Genomic DNA, 4,817 nt, shown 5'->3' on the forward strand with positions numbered 1-4,817 from the left:
TTCAGCCCCAGTATTTAAGCACAAATGAAGTAACCTGCTGTTATAAGAGTCACTCCAAGGCTGAAAGATACTATATCATATGAAACTATTAAACAGAAAAAGGCACAGGCTGGCATCAAAAACATCTGAGTTAAGCTATAGCAAGTCAAGCCTAGGGATACATGCCCACAATCCAAGTATATAGGAGGTAGAGGCCAGAGAATCAAGAGTTCAATACCCTGGGCATATACCCCAGAGACACTTTAATACACAACAAAGATATATGCACCACAATGTTCATAGCGGCTCTATTTATAATAGCCAGAAGCTGGAAGGAACCCAGATGTCCTTCAGAAGACGAATGGATACAAAAATTGTGGTACATATACACAATGGAATACTACTCAGCCACCAGAAACAATGACTTAACCAAATTCTTAAGAAAATGGCTGCATCTAGAGAAGATCATCCTGAGTGAGATAACCCAGTCACAAAAGAACAGACATAATATGCAGTCACTGATAGTGGGATGCTAACCCCAGAGGCTTGCACTCCCCCAGAAACAACTCACAGACTGTATGAAGTCCAAGAAATAAAGAAAACAAAAAATATACATATATTCACAAAACAAGAAGACTTTGACTATTCCCATGTTGCGTTTTGTTTTGCATGTACTTTACACTTATTGCATCTAGTACGTTTTCAATGCATACTGTCAAGCCCTTGAAAAAAATCAAGTACTGACTAAAAAACATATTCACATGGTTTTATGTAAAATTTATTTTAATGTCTGAAAAAACAGTACTGACAAAAATGTATAATTTTAAGCAAAAAATGTTTAAAATCTTTACATTTATCTTTGTTTTGCAAAATAAAGTCGTTTAAAAAAAAAAAAAAAGAGTTCAATACCAGCCTGGACTACAAATTGAGACCATGTCTTAAAAATAAAACCAAAACAATGACTTGAGTAAAGGACGTGAAACCAACGTTAGACCAAGGAAGAACAAGGCCTGTTGGCAAAAGCCTATAATCCTAGCTACTCTGGAGGCTGAGGCAGCAGGATCACAGGAATCTGTAAAAAATTCTTTTAGAAACTGACCACCATGGAGGATAATTAGATTTTTTTTTAAAAAAGGAGTTTATTCAGGCATGAGGCAGAGGTAGATGGGTCTGTGAGTTACATGATAGCCTAGACTATATAGGGAGATTTAGGATGATCAGTGACAAGAGCGTGGATGGATTTATTAGAATGACTCTCTACTAGCTGAAATTCCAAGAGTCAGTTATTCAGTCCATGAGTCTAGATGTCTCAGGTGAGATTCTGTATATGCTAGAATCCCAAAGAAGTACTTCTATGCCAGTGACAGAAAGGACTTGCAAGCAAGAACAAGCAGGCAAAGAGGAAGCTTCCCATTTCTATTCCCTTAATTAGACTGCCAGAAGGTGTGGCCAGGACTAAAGATGGATCTTTGTGGCATTAGACACTAGTCCGTACATCCTACACTTAAATTTTGTTTTAAGATTTGCATATTGCCGAATGTGCAGCTTTGGGAAGATCTGTTGCAGTAAATATTAAAGGATGGTTTAACCTTTTATCGGCCCCTGCACATGCGCAGTCTCACTCCACGGATGCTGCTCCACTATGGAATAGAGCACACACATTCGGTCCCCTTACCACTTGGCGCTCCAGGCCGCCTCTAAGAACTCTGGTCCAGTTCACTCCATCCACTACTGCTGCTTCTGTCCCTGGGTAGATAGGACCGCCCAGGCCTGTTGTTCTCACACATATCCCAACTTCGTGACAGGCTTTATATGTTCTGCCAGTACACCTTTGAACTCAATTAAATCACAACTAAGAACACACCAAAACACTCTGATCCAAATGGTAAAATATAATTTGCCCACCTAGATAAACCAAAGGATCTTCTACAGTTCCATCCCTTATAAAACATTCATAATGACCTTATTTGTGAAGAGATGCACCGAGAGAAACATAAATGTTCACCTCCATCTTCTCAAACAATCTCCTCCTTCTCCATCCATCATCAGACATGCTGAACTGACCTCTCATGGATTTTCAGCTTGATCTGGTCAAAACACACATCAGAGACTATGATAACCATTGGTGTGGCCTTCTTAAGACCTAACTAACCCCCTCATTTTTCTTGCTTCCTCCTCAAAGGTATCTCAGCACCCATGTACAGCTTGAGGAAGTTATGAAGAGTAGTCAACCCAATTCCCTGGACTTTGTGAGGCTGGACGTGGTAATTCTAAGGTTGTCTTTCTGGAGAATTTAGAAATGGCCATAATTTAACAGAATGGAATTAGCTAGAATTGATATTTCAGCCATAATCTCATTTGATAGAAATCCTTGTAATTGTTACTAAGTTGAAGTTACAATCTCTCACATTGGTACGGAATTTGTTTTTGATACAGAATTGGGGTTTTCATTGGCATAAATTTCTTCTGTTGATACAAAAAATATTTTAAAGTACAAGGCTTGGACTCAGTCCTTTTATTGCCATTACAAACTGTCTTTAGATGAGTAACTGATACAAGTTTAAGGCCAGACAGCAAATTCTTGGCTCTGAGTTAATTGCTAGGGTGCTTACTAGATATTTAGAAACAGCTGAGGGTAGTTAATAGGCAATAGTCCAGATTATTTTACATAGTTTTCAAAAACATCAGAAATCCATAGAATGTAACCTTTAATATTAATATTAATTTAATATTAATTATCATTTGTTGAGACATATCTCCAGATGAGGTTACACAATGTGACAAGGACCTTCCCCTAGAGAATAAAGATTACAGGGAACCAATCACTGGATGAGGAGTAAGCAGGGCTTTCCAGATCGGATGGGGGGGGGGGAGAGGAGAAAAGGGACTTGAGGCCTTTGGGACAGGAGAAATTTTGGGGTTCAAGATGTAATAAACTAGGGGCCCCAAGTTAGATGGCAGATCTACCAGTATCTACAACCAGAGGATTTAATTTAGTGTGGCTTACTAATTAGGATGTCAGTATTTGTGCACAGCGATTGAGTTACCAGTTGATTCTAAGTTTGCATGGCATTTTCCTTCACATGGTGATTCAACTGATTTCTAGAGAAAAGTACATATGGTGACAACGCATCCTAGACAGCATGATGTATAGGGTCGGTGTGGTAGCAACCCACCATTGGGACTTAAGAAAGGCGAGTGGAGAGATTTTAGAACAAAGGGTCAGAGAGTCTGCAGAGAACACCTGGCCGGTGCCATGTGGCCCACCAGTATCCAGCATAGTGTGAGATGAGAGTCCTTTTTTAATTATTTAATGCTACAGAACTTCATACTTATTATGTATAGGCATAAATGTTTTGACAACCTACGTTTATAAGGCTTCAACCCTCTCCTCTAATCCACCACCCAGAAGTAATAGAAAAGTTTTTAGGATGTGGGGGAAGTAGACCTGTTCAGCAATAGTTCTTTAAGTGTTAACTCCATCTTTGGCAGCAGTTCAGTCCCAGAACACCATCTATGACTCAGAAGCTGCAAACCAGTCCTCTAGACAGGCAGATAGCAGGCATGAACCAGCAGCTAAAGTCTAATCCTTTCAGCAGGCAAAGATCAGTTATGAACTGGAAGCTATAATTCAATTCCGAAGAAGCCACCAGGCTTGCACATCGTCCTGAGGTGAGGCTGCTGAAGCAGCAAGCTGCCTCAGGAGCCTCATTAGCAATTCTCGGGCAAGTGGATGTCTTTCAGTGGTGGCATTATCCCAAGGTGAGCTCAACAATGCTATGTAAGGCAAAAACGGTACTGGTATGTTCTTACGAATAAATGCCGAGATAGAGCAAACCAAACCAATGCTCAGTGCTGGTCTCCCACTGTGAGGTCAGTTGCCTGCTAAGTTCAGCTCTACTTTCAAGGTACATTATCATCTTCTGGGCTTCAAGGGCACTGAGGCTCATATATACAAGCATACCCCACCTAGCATCCTCCTAATCCCCTTTTCTGGCCTCTTTTAGCTCCTGCACTCATATTACACACAGATTTTATATGAGTCTCATTCTGTTGCCCTTGCTGGCCTAGAACTTACAAAGCTCTACCTGCAGGCACATAATACCACATCCCACATACAAAATTCATCTTTAAAAAATTTTAAGGGACAAGAAAAATGACTCCGCAGTTAAGAGCACTTGCTGCTCTGCAGAGGAGGACACAGGTCCCTAGAACCCACATGGCAGCTTACCAACTCCATAGAATTCCAGTTCCATGGGATCTGATTTCCTCTTCCAGCCTCCACAGGGACAAGGCATATGCCTGACATTACATACAAAAAAAAAAAAAAAAAAAAAAAAAAAAAAAAATGCAGGCAAGACACGGATACTCTATAGTAAATCTTTATTATCCCTCATGTCCTGAGTATCTTGGATTGTATTCTTAATACACTCCCATCAGAGTTTACTTCAACCTTTAGATGGCAGTCTTGGGTTTATGTATCTGCCACAACCAGCCACACAGTTATGATGTAGCAGAGTCCCAAAGAACATGGGAGAGAATGCGAGAGCGATTTTATTTCAAGTGGCTGTTCACAGAACTTTCTTAGCTTTCCAAATATAAACCATGTTAGTTATACAGATAGGAAAGGCAAACATCTCTCAGTTCTAAATATGACTTTATAATTACCATGCTGGGGCAATGCCCTTATATATCTATCTTGCTCCAATGCACTCTCATGATACTCAGCAACAAGTTAACAAGCAATCTAAAACCATACGTCGAGTGTCCCCTCACTAAACACCTGTACCTTGCCTTTTATTTCCCAATGCCCACCAAATTTTGATATTTGCATACAG

This window comes from Micromys minutus, assembly GCF_963924665.1.
Source record: "Micromys minutus genome assembly, chromosome: 9".
NCBI lineage: Eukaryota > Metazoa > Chordata > Mammalia > Rodentia > Muridae > Micromys > Micromys minutus.